At 41.1% G+C, this 24,208-nt stretch overlaps 1 protein-coding gene across 7 annotated transcripts in view; it reads left to right on the forward strand.

Annotated features, from left to right (window-relative positions):
• Positions 1-24,208, forward strand: part of CELF2 (CUGBP Elav-like family member 2) — a 373,584-nt gene that overhangs the window by 156,835 nt on the left and 192,541 nt on the right. Inside the window, exon 1 of one of the 7 annotated variants that reach the window (XM_064442841.1) lies at positions 13,890-13,969. The exons of the other annotated variants lie outside the window; for them this stretch is intronic. The gene's annotated coding sequence lies outside the window, so the exon portion shown is untranslated. Of the gene's footprint in view, positions 1-13,889; positions 13,970-24,208 lie in introns of those variants that run through there. 7 annotated transcript variants of the gene reach the window in all.

Raw genomic sequence — 24,208 nt, forward strand, 5'->3', positions numbered from 1 at the left:
TAAGGCAGGCTACAAAGATGCCAAACTTCAAAAGCCAAAAAGGAGATACGTGGGTTTCAGCCTACAGAATGCGCAATGTATAAAAATATTTTTTTTTTTAAGACTTTTAAAAATTCAGAAATCAGAGTCAAGAAGGAAAGGGAAGAAGAAAAGAAAAGGTGAGCTGAGAAGGAACAAAGAGGGATTTCAGGGTTTTCTTTGTTGTTTCAGTTTTGGTGTTTTTACTGCTCGTCAAAGCCTTCTGCAGGAACTCTCCATCAGTTGGCTCTAAGAAACTGTCCCAAGAAGTGTCTCATCCAGCAGGGGTTAGCTGCTTGTTGTGAGCGTGCTAATTTCTGACGGTACTTCTGAAAGTGTATTTTCTTTCCTTGCAGATAGAGACCGTATTGGCCAATAAAAATAATTTAAATTTATGTTATCTAGATGGAATTGGTGATTATGCCCTCTAGGTGTGAAAAAATGCTTTCAGATGAGCAGAAGCCTATATCCTCTGTTCAAATGACTAAAATTCTTTAATTTCCACAGAAATGGACTGCAGGGAGGGTGGTATCCCCCAGTTCTGCACAGAGAGAGCATTAGTAGCCATTTCCTAAAGTAATTTATAGTATGGTCCACTGTATTCTGCCAGCTCTAACAAACTCTATTCTCCTTTACTGCTAGCATGGCTGTAATTCTGGTTACTCTACTGGGAATTTGAATCTTGGAAAGCTAAGTGATTTATGAATTTTTAAGGACTGAAGCATACACCTAATCTAAAGGAAAATGGGCTCTTGCAGCTTGTGCACCTGCTGTCTGGGTGGGGAGAGGCTTGCTCACAGGATTCCTCTGTCAGAATGGGGAAACACTGACAGTCTTAGTCATGTTGACTTAGTGTTGATGAAAGCTCATTGCCCCTGGAGCCTAAAGCCCTTGGTTTACCCAAAAACAGTTAAAGCAAAGATAAGGATTTTGCAGGAGTGCTTAATCTTGGCTTGTAAATATGAATTTCTCAAATACTGGCTACTTTGCTGTCTAAGTTGGGGTGCAGTTTGTTCTGAAACCATGGTGGCATTTTGTTAGGTAAAACTTGGAAGTCCTTTTTTACATCTTTCCCCAACATGCTTTCAGAGTAGAAAACAAAGATTTTCTAGGAAACAATCTCTGAACAGCCTTTTTCCTTCCAGCTGGCACTTACAGGCAGCAGAGAAAAGAAGTGTGGTGTCAGGAGGGTTGCGAGGCAGGGAGCCTAAGAAGTCGTCCTCCCTGGTGAATTTGTATTGTAGTAACTTGATATTTGAATTCTGGAATGGTCAGTTACTTGTGAAATTGTGGAATTGCCTCTGAGAGACTTCGTGTATGGATACCCATAACAAACATAGACTTCCAAATGTGACTTAAAAGAATTCAATACTAACCCATTTATCCCCAGTCCTTGCCAAGGTCCAGGTCAAAAGTTGCGTGGTGTTCCCCCTCGCCTGACACAGGTGGCACCTGATGCAGTAGAGACATGGAGAAGCTGATCTCTGCCCTGCTTCAGTTGTTAGTGTGTCATTGTTGCTAGAGAAACACAAAACCTTGGACTGGGATTCTGGCAGAATAAAAGCCTTTCCTTTCATAGTTGATCATATTTAAAGGAGGGGGAAGGAGGGACCTTGTAAAAACCCTGTTCCTCCACTAGAGAGCATATAGGCAGTGCTTCTCCTTGGAGAAAATAAAAATGTCAAGCTCTTATTATACACGATAATGCAGTTTAAATGTTTACTGCAGTTCTACCCATCGCAGTTACATATGGAGAAGAAAGTATGTGCAAACTGGAAGAAGGCTTTGCAAATATATAACTTCCATGTTCAAAAGCCTATTACCTCCTTGTTAGTGTTTAGTATCTTCTAGTTCTTACAGAGCGTTCCTATTCTCCCCGTGGAAATATTAAATTATTTACGAAGTTCCTGAGAAATCCAGGAGTGGGCTCAAGAAGGTGCAGGGCAGATCTATGAAAGGGCATTTTATGGCTTTTAGAGAATTGAAGTGTTTCATTTCTAGCTGATGTGGTTGGGAAGAAGCTTCTGCAAACTGATGCGAGACTGCTCGTTCTGCAGATGATCAATGCGAGAAGCTGGTGCTGAGAAGGTGATATCCTTTGAAGTCTAATGATATTAATGTTGACTCTTAAATATTTCATAGCTGTTATTCTTTTGTAGTGATTTTAGTGCTTGAGTTATGCAGCACACTTTTTTTCCTAATCTAATTGCCATTTTACCCTCTAAACTGCTGCCTTCTGCGTGTATACAATACACGTATGTAACTTCATATTTAAACCATAGGGATTTGTGTGTGTTAAATGAGTGGTGGTAGATCCCGCTAATTAATTAAATGTTCTTTTTTCCCCCCATCCCATGGGTATCAAATTTACTTTTTCCAAAGGCAATACTACTGGTTTTTAATACAGTGCATGTTAGAGGCAGTTTCTTTCAGTGGAATAAGCCGCTGACTTTCTCTGCTGCCCCAGTTAACCTTATTCCCTCCATCTGTAGGTTACAGATCATTCCACTTATACTTGTAACCTGCTGTGAGAGCTAGACATGAATAATAGTATATAAACCCTGGGTAACTCTTGTGATACGTATATTTGCCTCTGGTTTCTTTGTGCTTGTCTTTGTGGGCACTAAAATCCTTCATAGTGAATTTGCTACATTCACGTAGAGCAACATGGGTTTGGTGCAGCACAGGTGTAGATTCATTACGTGCCCCTTGTGGTGTATTTTTACTTTTTGTGTGCCACAAACCTGACTTAGTAGTTGGCAAAATATCTGTGTAGTACTTAGACACTGGATGGATTCCCACTGAGAATAATGGACAATCCGGTCGGGATTTTATTTGCCCTCAGCATCAGGCAAAACTTTCTTTTTGTTGCCTTTTGCAGTTGATCAATGGATCCACTTACATTATAACCTGGAGTTAGGAGCAGAATTGTATGTTAATATCTCTCATTGCAATAAAACGACTGTTAAAGTCCATTACTTTTCTGGGGAAAAAATGGGATGTATTTAATTTTAACTGCCTCAGTAGCGTACTGGTGCATATATAAATCCTGATGAATGAAATCAAGCAATTAGGATTGGAAATGAATAACACAAGGCATCTAGTCATTTCAGCGAGTTTGCATTTTGATTCTGATTGATTTTTTCTAATATTTGCTAAGTGCATACGTATCAGCAAAGGCTCTATATCCATATGTTGTATTTTTAAAATGCCATCGTGTTGACTTCTGGGATCTAGATCTGTTATTTGACAGCATATTATGATTAAATTTGTTACCTGAAAAACTGCACCATTAAAATAGCTGACGCAGAATTTAAGCACGTCTGTTCATTGTTCTTTTTTTCAAGGTTTTTGGAAATTACACTTGATGCCTAACACTGCAGAGTCAGTTTACATTTCAGGCAAGGTTATTTTTCCTCTTTGAATGACAGCAAGTGTTTGTGTGTGTGTGTGCAAGTGTGACATGAAAATATGAAGATATCTGCCTTACAGTTTTGTTTTTGCTTTTTAATTGATATTTGGATGATATAAAGCAAGCAACTGCCATATGACAATAAAGTGGACCAACTTTCCCAGCTGGATGTCATCTTTTACAAAGTATGTAACCAGAGAAACTGTGAATTATGTAAACTGCTAAATAGGATTCTGGGTGTAACGTATTACCCTGCTGGCTGGAAGATACAGCTTGTTACTTGCTCTTTCTGAGGCAACATTATTGTGGCTGTTTCTGCAAAGTGCTAAACTTTGTTTTTTGAGGGGAAAAAGAAAAATTCAAGGAGTGAGCGTCGTACATCTGGTTTCATATGGTGAAGGAGTAAGAAGTTTTGGAAGGCTGGAAGTGAGTAGCACTGAGTATGACTTCTGAACAGTTGATCGCTGTGCCTTGCATGTGTCTGCTCCGCTACCTCCAGGTAGGGACCGGGCTGAGTTAGGTTGCGTGATAGTTCCTGACAAGGACAGATGCTGTTGTCTGGATCCGTTGAGATAAGCATTTAGTGGGCCAGTTTGGGGTGGTGGATTTGTTTTGTATTCTCTGTTACTTCACCTAGGAATGTTATTATTTGCTTGTTGGTTGTGTCCCTTTGTGGTTTTGTGCCTGTCTCTTTCAATTAAACTGAATTGTGTCATTTATTTTTACATATAGTTTTTGAAATACCCCCGTTCCTGACATCGTGTGTTTCGCTGCACAAACCTAATGCACCTTCGCTTCTATGATTTTAAGATTTATCCTCAATATAAAACCTGCTACTTCAACTTTGCTGCTTTTCACACTGCGTCTGCTGTTCTTGCTCGGGGTCCCTGGGTTTGCTGTTGGACCATGTGCAGCACATTCTTCTTTATCAGCCTCCATGAGTGTAGCAGGTGCTTTGTGGAGGCAGCCAAACTTTTTGCAGTAGCATTCAAGTTGTGTCAGGAGGTTGTATTTACGTGAGAGTGTGCAAGTTGGTTTGTTTTTAGGAGGAAAGACGCTTTGGAAGGACCAGATTTGGAGAAGAGCTTTGCTCTTTTGCTAAAAGCTGTGTTGCTCCACGATGCGTTAGACTGGGCTTGCACAAAAACTTGGTTCTCAGAGAAGATAACTGGAGTCATAGTAGGTGTGAGAGTAGCATCTGTGGAAGGTACGCATGTCAGAAAAATGTTCCTGTCCATATGCAGTTGGGTTTTTTGTTAAGATGAGACAATGCTAGGTGCTGACATGAGCTAGGTTTCTTTTTCAAAGGCACCTTATGATTCAGGGCCACCTCTTGAATGTAGAGCAGTCTAAGAAGACTGTGTGAAGTGACACAGGACACAGTATTGAATTGATCAGGCCCGCTGTTTGGATTTTAATGCTAACATTTTATGCCCTCCAAAAGGCCTGATGTGTCAGGCCTAATGACATATTTTCAGCAAAACCCCCACAGCGTCTTCTCCTGTCCGCCTTGTCCTCAGTCAGAGCCCAGGCCACAGGCAAAATTGTGGTAACAGGCAGCAGGATCAGGCCCTGGGGCCGGGACCCTCTCGCTGGCCCTGGCCCTGAAGGTGAGGGCACAGTCCAGGGGACTTGCTGGGTTTCCATTTGCAGGCAGACGGAGCTCATCGTGCCTCTCCCTTCATTAACTGGAGGGGACAGAAGTTGGTGAGTGATGCTTTAAATATTAAAGCCCCAGCTCTTGAGTTTGAAGATAAATGTTTTCATGTTTCTTACGTTCTCCTTGATAACTTAAAAGCTCAGAAATATCTTCTATCCCCCCCACCCCCCCATGTTTTTTGAGTCTTTCAATGCTGGTAGTGCCATGGAATGGGAGAGATGACAGTTCTCTCCTGTTCAAACCTTTCCAGGATTTCTTTCTAGAACATGGTTCCCCATACTTTTACATGTGAACGTTATGCAGCGTGAAGAAAGTTCAGGGAGAGGCAGCAGCGTGGCTGGGAGAGGCAGCCTTGCTCTTGCCTTGATCTCACTGAATGGCAAACCTCTTTCCTAAAGGGCTGACCAGAGACGCTCTTGCAGCTAGCAAAAAAACCACTCTGTTTCAAAATTCTGCTGAAAAAAACAGGAAAATAACAAAAACTAGAAAACACCTGCGCTATCCCCTCTTAACAAGACCTTCCCAACTTGTTGGCAGATGAAGAAAAACCTGGTTTCAACTAATTTGTGTTTTCCTAGGAAAAACCTTGTTCAAAAGGTGTTTGACGAGCTTACAGAGTAGTCTGTTAGGTACAGTGCATTGGGAATTGCTCTTTCCCATATCCTGAAAGCTTCGGGGCAAAAAGGAGTGTCACTGTGGTGCTGAGTCACAAGAGTCTCATGCTGCTGCACGCCGTGACCTTCATGCAGGAAGCTCCGTCACAGCGTGGGGTTCGAGGGCACGGCAGCACAGGTGGCTGCAACCGCGTGCATGTGCCTTCCTCGGTATTCGCTCTCATTCTGAGCGGTGAGGTCTGCAGAGCTGGGCAAAAATGAGAAGAGGAAATCAGTTTATATTGCTGTAGGGGGAAGGTCTTGCAGAACCTCTGCAAAATGACAAATTTTGCATCAAAACCTTGGGAACCTAAAAATGCGTAGAGAACTCATGCTTCCCTACCACTCCAAGAAATTTCCTGTTTTCACTTAAAATGTACCTTTTCCCTGTTAATACAGCTTTCTCCAATTACAATGCTAATGATTTTTGACTGCCATATGAAGCTAAGTCTCAGTTTAATAGCCTTTAGGCAGCATGGCTAAAGTATTTGAAAATGCAGAAATCTAAGAACTGGTGTTGAAACTTAGGTTCATCTGTCAGCATTCAGGTAATGGGGTAGCAGTCATTGCCTAGCAATTCCTGTAGTACAATGCAAAACTATCAGGCTTAGCAAAAATGTATTGAAAATGCAATACACCTGAACTTTCGGTTGCTTTCATGTATTTAGCTTTTAGATTCAAACTACAGTGTGAATGTAAAACTTGCTGTCTAGGTCTCATAATTTAAAACTTTTTGTAAATGTGATGATGTGTTTCTGACTATTCTTTTCACTGTAAGATCGTAGGCTTTCAAAAAAATAGCAATAATTGGGAGACTCAAAAAAGTGAGTTTGAATTGTGCTGTGTATTTTTTCCTTATACATAAGCACCTTAATGAAGAAAAGTAATTTTTGCCCCTTTTTGTTAACTCTCAAATGTCTTGGGCTGAAAATCGGAAAATTTTATAGAATTCAGTACTTTGTATTCAGGGTCTGCTTTTAAAAGCTTAAGGTAGGGGTTTTTTTTTTAAATCCATTTACTCATTTCCAACAGGTTCCCTAACCCAAATATTGCATTTTTTTAAGGTTTTGTGAATATTTTCCTTTTATTACAGTTGATCTTTGTGTTCTGTACGTGATTTGTCACCAATATAATTCTGTACAAACCCCAGTAATGTCTCTGCCCTTCACAAAATAATACGGAAAGCTTAAAAATGTTGCACATCATCTTTAAAGGCCACATAATTTTTTCAGTTTTCATACAGCAGCTAACCAGCGCTCAGCCTAGTCTCAGCCCCTTTTTAAATATCTGGTTCTGCTCTGTGGCTCCACTGCTGGCTGTGAGGGTATTCAATAATCTCATTTTTTACTAGATTTCTTTTTTTGTCTTGCAGTCCTCAGGCAACCTCCTGCTTTCAGTTTGAATTTTAAGTTCAAGTGATTTTTTTTAAATTTTATTTTTTTTACTTGTTTCCAGCATTTGGTCTGCACCAAAATTCAGCCTTCTCTACTTTTCCAAATTTCTTTTCCCAACTGTGTTCTGCAGTGAGTTCAGTCCCACCTTTCTGTATTAGTTAACCTTTTGCCCTATAAATATTCGTTGATGGAAATTTTTCTCGGTTGGCTTAGGTTTGTGATAGTCAGCGAGTCGAGGCTGATAACGAAACCCCGCTGCCAGCGTGCCGAGGAAAGCATTAAACCACAGCCGTATTCCTCAGTGCTCCTGTCTTTACCTGCCCCTATCGCATACCATTACACTTGATTTATCCAATGTAACGTGATCCTTATACAAAGCTAAGCTTGCTTGTCATAAGACCTTCCATTTTCGTGCCTTTCTTATCTCTTTTCCAGCTGCCTTTTCCCCAGTTCAACAAAATAGCTCTGATGCAAAACTTTCAGAGTAAAAGGAGCCAGGACTAAATTTGGGCAACTTTGATTTGGATGGGACTCCGAGAGATGAATGTGGTGGGTTTGGGTTTTGTTGGTTGGTTGGTTTGTGGGGTTTTTCTATGTCTCTTTTTTTTTATATCCTCCCTTTCAGCCTTTTGTTTTCTGTTTTCTTTTTATGTGTTATTAACTATATTGGTCATCTCAGTACCAGAGAAAGTCAGCAGCGAGATGCACTGCTGTGTAGCATATCCCGTTGTCTATGTGTTTTCTTGATCTGCATTTAAGTGCTTTGGGAGCCCAGATGCAGCCATCTCATGCTGGCTTTTGGGGGATGCAGGGGGCAATTTTGCACTTCCATGAAGCTAGACAAAGTAGTCTGGACTAAATATGCACAATTCTTCCGTAGTAAGTCCCACTACGACACCTTCCTCCTCAGACTTTGACATAAACCAGGTCTTAGCACTAATCTTTGCACTTACAGTGAGTTAAGCAAAGAAAAATTTCATTCATATCTCCCTGCAAATTAAAACAGTCAAAGGCCTTATGGTAAGATTAAACAAATTGCAAAATTGGAAGGTGCTGCTAAGTTCTGTCATTAAAAATAATATAATGCCTTTAGAAGTCTTTAAGCTGGTTGAAAAATGCAAGATTTTTGCAGAATAACAGAACCTAAAAACCTAACCAGATACATATTTCTTTGTCTTGAAAATCATAAACCTCTAGAATACTCGTTTTATGTTTTACATTTTTTTATTTGTAGCCACATGGACTGAAAACTTACTCTGTCCATTTTTAAAAAGTGAAACCTGAGGATTCCCCGTAATCTAATGGGTTGTGTTCTTTCAGCTTTGATTTTGATGTGTACTGGGGTTTTTTGGAGACATCAAAAACATGACCTACAGTCAGAATATGAATGTCCTTCTCAACATTTCAGTAAGAGAGGTCAAACATGAGAACATAACTTACATATTCATAATTGCATAAATTGTCCCAAAAGGAGGTCTTTTACTGTCCATCTGCATGCTTAGTTAATAGTTTAGTGGGCACCATGAAGATGTCAGGTGCTCCTTTACTGATGCTTTTTATTTTATTTTGCATAAGCCTACATTTTCAGACAAGAGTATTACTGTAATCTCTCTCTGCGTGGTAGGGACATGTGTTCAATGTCTAAGAGAAGGGATGGTAGCATCATAGATCTGTTAAAAAGGAAGAAATCCTTGAAATAGTCCATTCACCTCTAGATAAACTGACTAGAGATTCAAACAGTCCTCAAAACACTGATGCAACTTTACTGTATCATCTATAAGGTTATAAGCACCTGCTGCCCCCCCTCCCCCCACCCCGAAAAAAAAGCTGGCAGAAAAGAGAAAGTTAATAAGGATGAGAAGAGCTTTGGAGGTGTTTGAAAAGATGAAGCAGCTATAAACAGTTGCTGCACTGAAAGGTAAGGCAGTTTTTTAACACTATGGAGAAAGGAGGTGGGGCAGGCAAATCATGTGAAAGCTAATGTAAACTTCAATGAAAAGTGATGTCTTCTCCATGAACAGCTCTAAGGGTTTGGGGTAAAAGCCATATAATAAAGAAGGAAAAATAAAACAGACTGTGATCATGCGATCAGTGGTAGTGAAGTCCACAAACACAGCCATCTGAAGATGAAGAAAACCCCGTGTGATTCACTATTGCTTTGGTCCGATTTTTGGAGAGATCTTTGTGCTACAGGAATATTTGAGGGTCTCTGCTCTAATCAGCTCCGTACTGCCCTGAGCACAGTGGTAAAATGCTCTAAACTGCTTAGACAAAGTGCAGCAAAGATAAACCTGCCTTAGGCTGGGATAGTGGCAGTGGTGCATCAGGCCAGCACCTGAGAAGAGGTGACAGAGTTGCAAGGAAAACAAGATGTCAGGGGTGGAACAAAAAAGCCACCCAATTACCAGTGAAAGCAAAGCCTGCGACTTAGTTTCCCCTTTTTACCAGGCTGTGGTTTAGCAAAATAGCTGCCATGTGCCTGCAGAGGTGATGAGCCCCAACGGACACCGCAGGCCTTGCAAACAGCCAGGCTGCACAGCGCATGGCGTCATCCGCGCAGCGGACGGTGTGCCATAGCTCTGGAGGCAAACGAATGAATCCAAGAGGCAGCGTGTAACTACCGAGAAACACAGGGGCTCCGCCAAACCCCCTGCGTGGGTCAGATGCAGACGCGCTTGTTGGAAATGAGGCCAGTCAAAAGCAGAGCAAGGGCAGTGGCAGAGCCCTGTGACAGGTTCGTCCTGGGGAAGCTCTGAATTTCGGGTCTGCTGCCCTGTGATGGCTCCTCCTCCTCCTCCCTGCCCCAGTGCAGCCTCTTTGCAAAGGGAACTGCAGTTTTTATGAATGCCTTGAACTGCAGCCAGGCAGTTACCTTCAGAAAATTTTCATTTAGTTATATGTTAATCTACAGAAGGTGGGGGAGGGGGGGAAAGCTACACATTTAATAGCACGATAAACGACCCTCTCAATTTAGAAGCCTTATAAAGGAAGCTCTAGGTGTGATCTTCAGGAAAATACTCCATTTCAGTAAGTGCTAATCCTAGGGGGATACTTTGCCTTTGGTGGATATACATGGTGCCCACGTACGGGACCCAACACGTCGAATCCTGTTCCCGAACTACCCAAAATTAGCTTTGAGCAGCATGGGCCTACTGTAACAGTGCTGAGTGTCAGATCGTTGCTTTTGACTTAAAGACTCAAAAACCAACATCTCTGCTGAAGAGGCTGTTTCCTCAAGCTGACCTTCAGATTTATTTTTATTTTTCTTTTCACTACTTCTGTTAATTTATTTTCTGCATTCCATTAAAAATGGCACCTACAGGTCAGGAGCTTTAAAACTATCTCATCTGAAAAATCAATCAAACAAAAAAACTGACCAAACTGCCAAAAACAACCTCTCTGCCTGTGTTGATTATTCACTTTACCAAAGATTTACATTTCTCACATCTGTTGACTTCCATTGTAGTTTTCTTCTTGCATGTAAAACTGATACAGCAAGATAAACATTCTCCCAACGGCTGGAGCAGGAGAGCTTAATAATAGCTCTGATTTTTTTTTTTTTCCCCAAAAAAGAATACTAAAACAGTCTTTATGATGTCACAACTAGTGCAGAGTTTGGCATTATCACATTAACTGTTAATGTATAAATGCAACACTAATGTACTAGAATTAAAACATTGTATAATGACCTTCCCTTGGTTCAGCCATTAAAAATACATTCATAATCTTTCTTGCAATTTGGATGTGATGCAATTTATTCATCAATAACTAGCTCGTGTTTTTTGTATGGATATCTGTGTTTATTTCTAGAAAATTATTCTGACTTTGTCTTTTACTTCGCAAAAACCATCAAGATCTCGGGTGCACTTATACAGCCTTTATTTTATTTAGAAGAATAGTAACCAGAACACGGAAACTCAGTCTCCCTCCTTCTAGCTTGTATTCAAGTACTTGTGTTGGCTAGCTTTATCCAGCACTGTGTCGTTCAACATACCCATTTGTAGAATTAGTATATTACCCATCTCACATGCAAATTGAGACTTAATTAACAGATGTTTGTAACTGCTTTCACATCCTCCTAAGAATCACACTACGTGAGTGCGAAGCAGTTGTTGCTGGGAGATGAGAACAACAGTGGAGCAAAGGCTTGCTTGGAGATGGGGAGAGGGTTAGATATGGTGTTTGGGGTGGTTTTTGTTTCGGTTTGGGTTTTTTTTTCAGCTACTTTGGTACCTTTTTAAAACTCCCTCTTTTGAAGTAGGTGGGGCACAAGATGGGAGGAGGTATCTGCCATATAATAGGTGCTGCTTCCTGCATCTCCCTTCTACATCCCCCATGCATCAAGGTATTAAAGCTTTAAAAAGCAAGCTCAGAGTTGCACAAAAAGACTGCTAGAACAGCAATGGCATGTTGCAGCACACTTGAAGATAAAGCCGTCAGGACACAGGAGATGAAAATGCTACTAAGTGTACATACACAGGCTATGTGAAAACTTGGCCTTGGCTATTTTGCTTTCACTTAACTGGTTTTAACCCTTTGCACACCAGAAACCATTTTTAAAGCTGGGGGAGCACAAAGGAGGAGAAAATCCTTTGTAAGTTGTTTCTGAAACTGAAAATACACAAGTGTGGTTGTTTAACCTCAGCCGGCAGCTGAGCACTGCACAGCCGCTTGCTCACTTCCCCCCACTGCAGTGGGGTGGGGGAGAGAATTGGAAGAGTAAAAGTAAGATATGAACTGTTTAATAATTGAAATAATGTGATAATAAATTGTAAAGAAAAGAAAAGTAAACAGAGAGACAAATAAAACTCAGGAAAAACAAGTGATTCAGCTGCTCACCACTGGCCAGCTGATGCCCAGCCAGTCCCCAGGCAGCGATCCCTGCTTCCCCCGGCCAACTCCCCCCGGCTTATATACTGAGCATGGTGTCATATGGTATGGAATAGCCCTTTGGCCAGCTTGGGTCAGCTGTCCTGGCTACGCTCCCTCCCAGCTTGTGCACCTCCTTGCTGGCAGGGTGTGGGAAGCTGAAAAGTCCTTGTCTTAGTATAAACACTGCTTAGCAAACAACTAAAACATCAGCGTCTTATCACATTATTCTCATGCTAAATCCAAAACACAGAACTGTATCAGCTACTAAGAAGAAAATTAACTCTATCCCAGCCAAAAGCAAGACAACAAGTAAATAGCTGCTGGATCACAGTTACGAAGTACAGGCAGTGCTGCATTTAGACAGCTGGGCATTTGTCTGATTGTGAGCCACGTATTTCCTCATAGGGGAACTATCGCTGACCCAGTTTTAATCCGTTGCAATTTTGCTTTTATGTCTGAATTAGAATAGCTTGGATTGAACAGGAAGTGAAAAGAAATGTCTGATCAAAAGTGTTTCTATAACTCTCTTGCTTTAGTTTCATTGAGCATCTCCAGTCTGATAGTCTTCATTTTACCCAAATATTGCCAGGGCTATGACTTTAATGTACTTTACATTGGCCTACTGATTGCAAAGTCAAATAAACAGTTTGTGAACCATATAGGGAAATCTCCCCGAAGACCTTGCTCTTTAAAATGTGTTTGGCAATGAAGAATTGAAACTTTCAGTTCTGTTGTTGTCTCAAATCCACCTTGATTTGGGAGCAACCAAAAATACTCCTTCCTGATGACCCTTTGGGGGCCTACGTGAACAGAGTCGGTGGTATCAGTTACTGCAAGTAAGCAGACACATATTTGGCACACATATCAGCTGAGACCAACATACCTCCCAGCCAAGCCGAGGTACGTTAGCAGGACAGCACTTGATTTGCGGCTAAAATCTGATCTGTGACCCAACAAAGCCTTTTTCCACCGAGCCTGTTGCTCCTGCACTTCCCACCTGTATTAAATCCAGTTAAACCAAAACCAGCTCTATACAAGCTTCTGCTAGCATCTGTTTCCACGCTTGTTGTCTGAAACAAAGCCTAATTATCACAACCCCTTCCCTGATATTTTCTTTTGACTCACCCAATTGTCTACAGCCTTGATATCTAGAGCATAAATACCAAGGCTGAAACGTGCATTCAATTAGAAGATGACTCTTGACTGACCTACATAACAGTTCATTCATGAGATAATGTGACCTGGAGTCATGGAGATAGAAGTCAGTTGATTGAGCTGGGTTGGCTGTGTATACTACAAACTCTCCAGTGATTGAGGAATCATCTAAAATTAGACATGTGCTGTACATTATCGAGAGCCTTTCAGATCCGGCTCTGTTTCGGTAATATTTCTTTTATGAGATGGGCGTATAATTTGTCACATTGTAATCCTTTAATGCTTAGTTTTATTAGCATGAAGTACTTAGGTATCAAATAAAATGAGCAATTAAGTGATTTATATTTAAGGTCTGCTCTCAGTTCAGGGCTTAGGTAGCCAGCCTCCCATGAAGTGGCGAGAGCGGGCATGGTATTTACCACTTCCTTCGGAGAGCTACAAAATGGTGCTTTTTGAAGATGAACTTAGTTGTGCATGTAAATCCCAACCGACTATTGCTGCACCACAAGTTAATATGTATGTTTATAGTGAGGGTTAATTGTGTGTAGTGAACCACCGGTTATTTTTCCTAGCTTTTTCCTACTAGATTTGTGAACTTGCAGCTTTCAGCTGCGGGGAAAAAAAGTTAACCAGCGAGCGAATGGTTTAAACGTAACGATTAAGCGACACTTTTTGTATTACTAAGCCACAAAGGAAGCTCAGATAAAGGTTGTAGGTCGGAAAGAAACCTTCAGGAGCATGCTCGTGAAGTGAGGCGGTTCAAGAGAGGCTGCAGCTGTCACTTCCAGATCTAAGGGGCTGTGAGGTATTTCAACGATTTTCTTATCCTATCTTGTCTTTAAGATTCATTAACAGAATAATGTGAAATTATCTTGTGTCCTCTAGGGCATAAGTTTCTCTTTTTTTATTTTTTCCCGCCTCCGTAAGTGTGGTAGGAGAAGTCTGCGCTCTGTCACATCGAGTCCTCGGCTCCTCTCAGATGAAGCTGCTTTGGCACTGACTGACGCATGTCGTGAGGAGGAAGGGGGGACATTTTGTACAGGGAGGCTGTGTGCTCTTCAAAACGCATTTGGGGCACAGCACTACGGTTTTTTAAGGTTTTCTCTATTATTAGGTGCATCTCGTGTTTCTTACATGTGCATTTAAAAAGCAGGTTGCATGCTATTTCCCTCTCTGTCTCTTCGGTGTGCTTGTTTGGTGTTTAACTCCATGCTGCCACGGTTATGATCCTCTCTAGGGGAGAGTAAAGATTAATCAAAAAGCACAGGAGCTTGCTGTCAGTCTGTCCGGCAGGAGGGTTCATGAGAGTCTTTTGTGAGTTTCTTTGTTTTGGAGGTTTTTTTGCTTTACGTTGTATAAGAAATAATAAGGAAATGACTACTTGGACAGGAGTAAAAAGGCATTTAAGCTTTCCCTTTGTAAGTTTTGCAGTGCTTTCGAGTCATCCATTTTTTTAAGCTGCGTACGTGTGGTTTGGCTTTGAGTTAAGCAATTGCTGGGTAGGCTGGCAGAGGGGAGCAGGAGAGAAACTTTTATTTTTGGGGGGAGTTTTTTGGTTTAGGTGGTTTAGGTGGACCGCTCTGGCTGCAAGCTGAGGCTGGCATTGCACAGGACCTAATTAGTGCCTGTTACCTTTTCTGTTTGCTCTTGATCGGTTGCAGAGTCAGAGGTTTAATTAAGCAGAAATGGGGATGTAGAGTTAATGTTCATTATAACTAAAATCGAAACAGCTGTTTACCTTGCCGAAGCCTTGTGTGTTAACGTCCATAAATCTCACCCCGAGGAGTGCTCAGAGGAACCATCCCCTGTAAAACATGCCTTTCTGGATATTGTGTTATATCATTTTACATACTCATTTTCGCAACATTTCCTAATCATATTAATTAACACATTAGGGTATAATTCTTATTGTCTGCAGAAATTACTTCAATTAACACTATTAACATATTATGATGATTGTTATATTATTACAACTCCCTTTGTTACTACTCAAAAACTACTCTAGCAAACCCGAATGTTTGAAATTAGCATAAAATTGTCATGTTTGTGCTTTTCCTCTTAACCAATGGATCAGGTCTTGCTGTCAACTTCCTGAATAATATCTGTTTCTGTGCTGGGGTTTCTTCAGTGAGAAAGGATAAGAGGGGCTGTGACTGTCTAACAAGATGAGGCTAAAAAGAGTTTGTCTTTATTAGCCTCTGTGGTGCCTAACAGGTTTGTGACTACTGTGCAGCAACATATGGAAAGAGTAAACTCTAGAGAGGAGCACAAGACAGTAATGGATATAAATTGGCCATACTCATGCTAAAAAAATTAGTCGATTTTCTTTTTCCCTTGGCCAGGGCTGTGAGTTTTTGGACTGGCTGTCTTGTAGGAGGAATGAAGGCAAAAGACATAACTAGCTTTAATATTGAAGTTTGTTACACTCAAAATCTTTGTACAGGCGAGATGAAATGTGCCCTCTGTAAAGGCAAAATTTTATTCTTAACATAATTGAAATCTTAACAGTCTAATCAAAGAATTATTATTAGTCCAGATCTACTTATTCAGGGGAAAGAAAGAATACTGTTACAAAGGGGAAAATGCTTCGATAATAATACATTTTAAATTGACATACAGACGTTTCTTAGTATCTAATACTTTCTGTGGTGTTTTTCTCACCCTTACTCCATGGGTCGTGAGGCTTTGGCTTTAATTTTTGGAGATGGAGAGTAGTTATGGCAAGTTGTCAGGTACGAAGGGCTTCACTGGGAGGCGTATGTTGATAGTGGGGGGTTTTCTTCCTCCTCTGCACCATGAGGACCGTGATGCTGATTTCTTCCTTCTTACTCCAGACTCTGCTTCTGGCTATTTTTATGTTTTCTAACATGCTTTTACACCTTGCTCTTTTTTCATTGGATTTCAACACCACATTACCGCTGGATTCAGTATGCATCATGCAAAACCTTAGATATGTTGGATACTTTTTCCTTATCCTTAAAACCACAGGTTTGCATTTCTTTAGCCAGCTGTAAGTGAATTTTTATAGCCCTGGGTTCTTGAATGTCACTCTGTGCCCGGTCTGATATCAGCTTGTGCCTCCACTCCTCTGCACTGCATCGTGTGTCACCTCTTCTGAGGCTTCCACTATGATACCATGTCTGTGTTCCTCTGCACTCTGTCATTACCCTGGAATCATAAATATTTCATCCTATGCAGAGGAACTACTTGTTACTACTGTCTGTGTAAAAACTACACTTAAACCGCATCATTATGCAAAGATAAGCAAAAGTAAAATAAATTAGGCAATAGCCACCTGGTCATTAGGAAAATTGCTGCTACAGCTAAAGCAGCTAAAATGAAGCTGCGGGCTGGGCAATACAAGTGTAGGCAAGCCTGGCATGCCTGGGTCCCGAGGCTGTGCAGACTCAGCACAAAGTCTGTGGCTTATTACTGGCACCAGCAACACTGTGTTTACTGGGCTACAGGGCTTGAATGTGATGAATGAGATCATTATTTGGGTTTACCCGTATTGGCTGTGGGCCAAACTCAGTGTCATGGGATGTCCTTTCTGGTCGTAGGTTCCTAGCAACACCTTAAACTGTTGAAATAGAAAGGGAACACTTTGCCTTTACACAGCAGATACGTATTGGCGTACTATTAGCAGACAAGTTGAACAGAAAACAGGAAAGTTGATCTGAGGTGGATAATTGCCGTCATTATTCTAAGCCATACGTATTCTGTTCATCTTCATGATAATTGTGTGAGAAAGCCGTTATCCTCCTTTACACGTAGATAGTGTTCATCTACAGTTGCCCTAGGATGCCTCTATAGTCAGTGGAAAGACATTGCTGCCTCCATTTTAGTCCACCTGAAGTCTGAATTGCCCTCTAAAATGATTATTTCTCTTCATGGACTAAATAGGAAATCCTGCACACATAGATTTAATAAATCTGAGCCAAAGAGATTAGAGATTTGTCAGCAGCAGATGAGTTTCAGAGCCTGTGCTTTCACAGCTGTTACTAGTAACTTGCTTAGCTTAAATTTATTTTCTGTATGGTCTATATAGGCGACTGCCATAGTTTAGATTGTACTGTTATACCCCAAATGAGACGTGTCCACAGGAAGTCTATGGCTGAGCGTGGAATTGAATTCTCATATTTAGATGAGAAGATAATGCCCTAATCAGTTCTTGTCCATGTAATGCAGTCAGTGGCACTACTCAATTCTTTTCAGTTTGTCTACCACTCCAAACTGTGAAACCATCTGCTGGTGGCAGCTGAAATGACAACAGTATAATAAATTACCAGAAAAAGTTAAAATGCCTAACATCTGCTCTCCACCAAGCTCGAGCATCTTCCCTGTATTGATGTTCTGTCATCCCTTGACATAGTAAGAGAAGATGCCTGCTCTGAAGTTCTTGCAGATTCAAACCATTTGCAGCTGGACCTACATTCCAAACATCCAACCTCTTGGGAATTTTAGGCCTAAGTAGGGAATAACAATGGAGAAGGGAGAAGACAAGGGCAGGAGAGCAAATAGTTTCTTAAAATACCTTAAGAAGTTCCTGGCCCAGGTAAAGGCCTGCATCTGCTCATTCTACATTATGATTGATGAAGAAATTCCTAATAATGGCAAGCAGAATTTTGCAAGACAGAAATAGAAGCTGCTACCTCTTCAGAGCCACATGACTGTGTGTCCTGGAATTGTGTTCTGCATTACGTTTTAATCAATAGTTTGCTTAGTAGTATGGACCATGTCGGTTAGTGCAAACAGAATGCAGACGTATTCTAGATAAGATTATGCAGCTCTGAAGGTGCTGGTAGGCAGACGCTGTTGAGAAAATATACACATAATATTTACTTAAAACGTTCCTGGAGCCTCCTTCGGTGTTATTAGTCTGTCATGAAAATCTGCAAACACACACTTATCAAAAACTCACTGCAAAACATCAGGCAGTTAGAGAAGTCAAATATAGAAGGGTGGATGCCATAGCACAGCACAGTTAATGGTTGAGCTGTGACTTAACTTACATCCAAGTGCAAACATAATTGAATTAGAAAAAGTCCTGAACCAAACGTAGGAGGCGCAGGTGGCTTGGAATGCAAAGACGAACCTGGATCGCATCCTATTGCTTCAGTCTCCTGAAGTAAAACTGTAGGAGACAGAAGTCGAGAGCTGAATCCAGGTTAAAAGTTGTAAACCAGCCTAGTAGTTGCCACAATGTTCTGCTCATTATTGTGATACGAACTTGCACAAAATGATGTGATCTAAGAGAAAAGACTCCTGGAATGCAGGGCTCGTGGAGATTGGTATGGCACTGATTTGGGGGGATTTTCCCTTAATTACCTAACTAATACAAGTTGATTTCTAGTTTCCTTTTCTAAAAGTCTCCTCTTAAGACATAGTTTCTCTAAGCATAATAATTGATTTCTTCTGTGTTCTTAATTCCTCTCACATACCTGGCCCTAGCAGCTTTTTATACTCTGACGAGGTGAGGGAGGAGCACTCAGTGCAGATGCCTCCATAGCATATCTCCCATGGTTTTAAGCCAGCTCAGTGGAATTCCACTGGTTCTGAATTCACCTTAAGCAGAATGATGATCCTTGTAAATAAATATGAAATAATTGAATGTAGTTATAATTAATAAAAGAATACAAACATAATAATAAGAGTGTAAATGCCTAAATACTCCAGTAGTCATCACTATGTAGTAAACCAACTGGATTTGATCCTGGAGAGTATCTTCCAGACTGTATTCTTATGAGTCTTGTTCTGCCACAGATCCCTCCATCCATCTGCCCATGAAAATCTATTCTTGCAGGTCTAGAATTAGAAAATGTTTCCCCCTGGTTTGTCCTTGTAACAGTAGTGCTCATCGTTCACTCTGCTGCTTCTTCTTACCACTTTCTATCTCCTGATTAGACCCTGGGGCTGCTGGCTCATGTTGCCTAGGACCATGAAGTTTTTCCTGAGCTAGACCCAGTAGAAGCAGGAAGCAAGCTATATTTTAGCTTATGTGATTTGGCAAGCACCAGCTATGACATGGTGACAGCTGAAATGAGGAGCCAGTAGGCTAGCAGCAGGAACCTAAGTAACAGAGAGGATCACGGTGATGGTTAAACTGAGATTCCTGCCATCAGTGCACCTGGACGTCTGTCTAAGAACGGGCACTCAGGTTTACATCATACTCTACCAGCCTGGAGAAGTCCTGAGGGGTTACTCAGACAAGCTGGTGTGTTTTGTATGGATCAGTGCTGTTTGGAAGAGGTGGGAGAGTGAAAGACCTTGTGCAGGTGTGTCCCCCCAGCTGGCATGTTTAACCTAAAGCAGAAAACAGATTAAACCTGTAGCTGTCACTCTCTCATCCCCGCATGGTGACCAGTTGTGACAGACTGCTTAGAACAGGCTGTTTTCCTTTTTAAAGGTATTATTTTTAGCATTATCTTTTAGAGGAAGGTGTAAGATTGGTGTATTTGGCTGGATAGCAATGCCAGTATGTTCGTCTGCTACAGGGTAGAGGTGATGTTTCTAATCAAGCTGGGGCTGAATGGACTTTCCAAGAGCAGCGACGTGAGGTTTCTAAACAACTTAAAGGATTTGGTTCAGAACAGTCATTAATCAGTCATTATAAAGAGATAGCAAACGCCATTACTTTCTGTCCATCTCTAGTGTTTCTCAAGCGTGCCCCCAAAAGCGCAGCGCCATTCTGCAGGTTTCGCAGTAATTTGAATGCAACAAATTGTACCTGCAAAGCACAGATGTTGAAAGCTGAAAAATCTGAAGGTGCCGTATGTTTCCTGTAATTGAAAGCAGGTGCCCTGAAGGAAGCAGAGATTCTCTTTCACTTTATGAAGTATCTAGTTGGCAGAGCAGGCAAAAAATACCCTCTAAAGCTTCATTCACTAGGACTGGATAAAACAGATTAAAGCTGTTGTTTTCCGATAGCTCTAAGGGCCTCCAACAAGGGATCAAGGTGCTATTGTGTTGGACCATAGACAAAATAAATTAAATTGCAGAGTTTGGAGTACTGAATAAATTGAACTGCACGTATTTAAAGGATGGGATGAGGGGGAAGACTGTGATGACCCTGCTTTGTGCAGCACTGAAAACTAGGTCCAGCATCTCCAGCCCTTTGGGTCTGTTCCACTCTGCCTTTGGATGGATGCTGCACCCCAGGTCTGCATCTCCCAGTTCTGCCGCTTCTGAACACTTCTGTCGTTGCTTCAAGGAACGCTCAGTATGGTAGGCTGCCAATCGGTCATTTTCCTTGGCCATTGTATACAAAAAATCCTAAAAATGAGAATAAAAATGAATAAATGAATAAAAACTATGAAAATTCATGCTTTCGAGGATGACTTTTTGGGAAATGATTTGTAATGTGAAGCCTGCAGGATAATGAACGGGAGAGAAGTGCCTGGTGTGTCTTAGCTGCGCATCACCTGCAGATGTCACGAGGCTTTAGGGAGGGCTTTTTTGTGAGTTTGTGCCTCAATTTACTTAGAGACAGTGGTAAAAGCCCTAAGGGTCCTCTAAGGATTATTCAGCTGATGTTTATGACGGGTTTTTTTGTGTGTTTTGTGGTACTTTTAAGACATGTAAGAGCCAAATGTTATTACCCTATGGAATTTAGCTGAATTGCATTCAAGCTGAGCATAGCTTGTGGGTGTAGGTAGTATTTCATACCTAAAGACAGAAGAGCACCCCAAAACATCAAAACTTACTAATGCTTCCAGCCAGCTTTGTAGTGCTGCAGGTTTGAGCAAGCCAGGACTATTTCCTCTTCCGTTCTGTGTTTTGGTAGCCGTAGCAAGCGTAGAAAGAGGAAACAACTTTGATCAAAACATTTTTCAGCTCTTTCTCTAATGAAACAGATAGTGCCTCGCACAGCACCGTTGTACAGTCATTTCATCTCCCCCAAAATACTTTTGTCAAGTTCTGAAAGTGCTGACTGACCTGTGTGCACCAGGCTCAAAGCTTTTGCTCTGAGTCTTTGACTAAAGACTCTGCAGCACCTTCACGATACTCTCTCTCTCTTTGGATTGCCCACAGCTTTTTTTTAGCTCCTTCAGTAGTAGGCAGACATTTTCTAGGATTTTGTCTTCTTTAGCCTATTGAACCACCTGAAAGAAAGGTCTTTTGTCCACATTGTGAGAGAGATCATCAATTTTGCTGAGAAAACTGAGAATTATATTTACCACCTTTAACTAATGGGCAAGAACAGATAGGAAAATTTGCACTCCCGACAAGTGGAAGAAAAGGCCTGATTTTTAATAGATATTAGTCAGGTTTTCGTTCTTTTTGACAATCCCATTTAACTGACTTAATATTGGATCTCAATTCTGGCCAAAATTTTTAAAACTAGGAATTTAATGACTGTCCCCGTAATTTCTCTCTGTATAGCTTCCTATACATGAAAGGTCAAAAAAGTCAGTCAGACTGTACCATTTGGCATGAAGATGGATATAGAAGCTAAAGAGGATTTAAAAAATACATGATCTGGCATTTGAAACTGAAGGCTGGGAGTTGAGTCCTGCTTTTATTCCTTTATCTGCTAGTGACCTAGCACTTCGCCTCTTATGGGGTGTGTTTACAGATTTAATAGTCTTTTTGTCCTTGCAGTGGAGAAGGTCCTGCAGGGGCTGAGTCAGATTTTAGGTAGATAGAAGACGTGTCTGGGTGATGCTGCCGCTCTCCCTAGAGCAGCAAGTACATAAAGTAGGGTTAGTGCTCTCCACACCTCACAGAACCTGAAAGAAGTCTCTTTACCCTAAAATCTTGCTAATGTCAAGGGGGAGGGAGGCATCTTGGCAGGGCAGTCTGGTCCCCTTGTTTCTCATTATTGACTCTAGAAAGCAGGAGGATGGCTGGGTTACTAATGTGGTACTTACCGAGGCTTCTGTAGCTCAGTGAAATCAGCCTGAGTGTTAGAGCCTTAATTTTCCCATCTGAAACGTAGGTTATGTCTTGCAGTGGAATCGTGATCCTTACTATTTCTGTATTCAAAATGCCTGGAGAAAGACGGCAAAGTTAAAAGACAAGGTGGTATTCCGATCAGTGTGGTGTTTACTCTAAAAGACACAAATGTACAGCCTGGAAGTATAGCACTGATACAGCATATACAGCATGAAAGTGTAGCGCAGAAAAATAAATTAGCACTAGATGTCTTGTGAGCCATATTTCTCTGTGCAGTAATGCTTTCAGTTGTTGTTCTTCGGCATCTCTGGAAAGCAGTTAAATATTTCCAGTCGTCTTGGAAATATCCATTTTAATGTACACGGCGGCAGAGTTGTGTATTTATGATTTGAATATCTGCAAGCAGTCAGGGCTCTGTGCATAGTCCCTCTGCATCTGCTGGCTTGCTATTCTTTGTCTTTAGCAGCTCACTTTTGCTAATGCATTAACCTGAAAATTAATATATATGTGTGTGTGTATATATATACCTTTATTAGGCATCATTAAAGAGTTAGCAGGCAACAGTTAGACAGACTGCAGAATCAACCACTAGTTATTTTTACAAACATTATAACGAAAGACAAATTTCTGAACTTCAGAGCTCCGTATGAAATTAAGCCTGTCTGAATAAGCCACATCTTCATGTCATCCATTTGTCTTTCTCTGGAATTACACAAAACTCCCTTCTGACACATATGGGTCTTCTACGCTTCTGGTGCCACGTGTTCTACGTTTTGCTTTGTCCATCTTGCCGGCTATGTGGCCCCATGATAGGGTTTGAATTGTAGCAGAAGTATTAAGTCAAAAAGATGGAGAGTATCATGGCGATTAGATTTTGGGAAAACCTCACTGAGGATGTCAAAAAAATATTTCTTTTTTTACTCTGTTGACTCATAGCTTAGAGACGATTTGTGAGTTTGAGCTATTTACTGATCATTCTTAAACTTTGAAGCACGTAATTATATAGATAGTCCAGTGGTGTCTGACTATCTTATCTGGTTTTTAAGGTGCTTAAAATGTGGAGTTGAACCTTTGGAATCAAACTGGCCAACAGCTACAAGTTAGTAGCTTTTGTATCAGGTTGTTTATAATTTAGCCTCTGTCTTTCAAGGCAGGAAGTGGTTCCAAATTACACATTTAGCATTTACTCATGGGTTTTTTCTTTCTTTGTCTGCAGTAACTTCTCCTGTGGAAGCAGAACTAAAGGGTCTGTGAAAAGTTGTCCTCATTGGTGCTCACAGATCCTACACTGAATACCAAATTACTCTAACAACACTTCCCTAGGGGCTGCTAAAAGTTTTCTGTAACTTCAGCCACCACGATGTGATGTTCTGGATGACTCCTACTTTTATACCTGCGCATTTAATTGCATTACTTAGAGAGTGGAAGGTGCTACTGTGTAGGAGTTTTTCTCTCAAATGTATGTCATCTGCTTTTAATTTTCTCTTTTACAGTTTTGTCATGTAAATATGATACCAACTCTTCCACAAAACACAAGAACAACTTCCCTGTGTTTCAGTACAAGCTGAGTTTGCAATTTGATTTGGTGTACACTGAGCTTTCTTTTCTGTTCTGTTTTCAGGTACAGATAAATGAAGTATCTGCTTTCATAGGATGCCTAGGTTATCAGGCATTATAAAACATCCAGTGTGTTGCCATATGCAGAGAGCAAAAATCTCAGTCCCCGATTGCTGCAAATTGCCATTTGTAGCAAAGTGGGACAGGTTTTCTGAATGAAACCTGAGATGATCTGGTGATGTTTAGCCTCTGCAAGAAAGTTGTTCTGTGCTAGTAGGTGGCTTATAATTTATCAAAACCAAAAGACTTTTATGTTCTCTATCCTGTCACATAAGACTGAGCTGCTGCTGTGGTACATGAGATAAGGTTATGCTGCCCCTGGAAAAAGAATGCACTTTTTTCATACTCTGATATTTCAGTTTCATCCCTTCACGATGTGATGGCTTTCTGTTGTCACTTCTCATTTTTGTAAACTATTGCTAAGTGCTTAAGCTGCTAGTAGTAATAGGATCATGTGGTAAGTCAGGTTGGAAGGTCCCTCAGGAGGTCTCCAGTCCAACCTCCTGCTCAGAGCTGGGTCAGCTGTGAAGTC

This window comes from Phalacrocorax carbo, chromosome 1 (assembly GCF_963921805.1).
Source record: "Phalacrocorax carbo chromosome 1, bPhaCar2.1, whole genome shotgun sequence".
In the NCBI taxonomy this organism is placed as follows: domain Eukaryota; kingdom Metazoa; phylum Chordata; class Aves; order Suliformes; family Phalacrocoracidae; genus Phalacrocorax; species Phalacrocorax carbo.